The sequence below is a fragment of the Penaeus monodon genome, chromosome 22 (genome assembly GCF_015228065.2).
Source record: "Penaeus monodon isolate SGIC_2016 chromosome 22, NSTDA_Pmon_1, whole genome shotgun sequence".
In the NCBI taxonomy this organism is placed as follows: Eukaryota; Metazoa; Arthropoda; class Malacostraca; order Decapoda; family Penaeidae; genus Penaeus; species Penaeus monodon.
In genome coordinates, this window is record NC_051407.1 from 5,946,338 (window position 1) to 5,946,573 (window position 236).

Genomic DNA, 236 nt, shown 5'->3' on the forward strand with positions numbered 1-236 from the left:
TCCAAACAAACGCACAACCAAAGTTCCTTCCCCTCCTTACTTGCATCACACAATCAAACAAAACAAACCCCATTCATTTCCCAATAACGACAAACAACGTCATTTTCCTCTCCCCTAAACTCGTCATACATACACTAAATAAGTTTTTTCCTTGCCAAACAAACACACCAACAAACGTGTGTAGTCCCCTTTTTTCTGTCACAAAAAAAAAAAATCTTTGCTCACTAACTCCCTTT

General features: G+C 38.1%; 2 protein-coding genes across 2 annotated transcripts in view; both read right to left on the reverse strand.

The window, feature by feature from the left end:
• Positions 1-236, reverse strand: part of LOC119586845 (peroxisomal sarcosine oxidase-like) — a 43,783-nt gene that overhangs the window by 35,000 nt on the left and 8,547 nt on the right. The gene's annotated exons all lie outside the window — the stretch shown is intronic.
• The window catches only part of LOC119586846, a gene marked incomplete at its 5' end in the record, with an annotated part of 53,513 nt that overhangs the window by 10,045 nt on the left and 43,232 nt on the right, over positions 1-236 (reverse strand).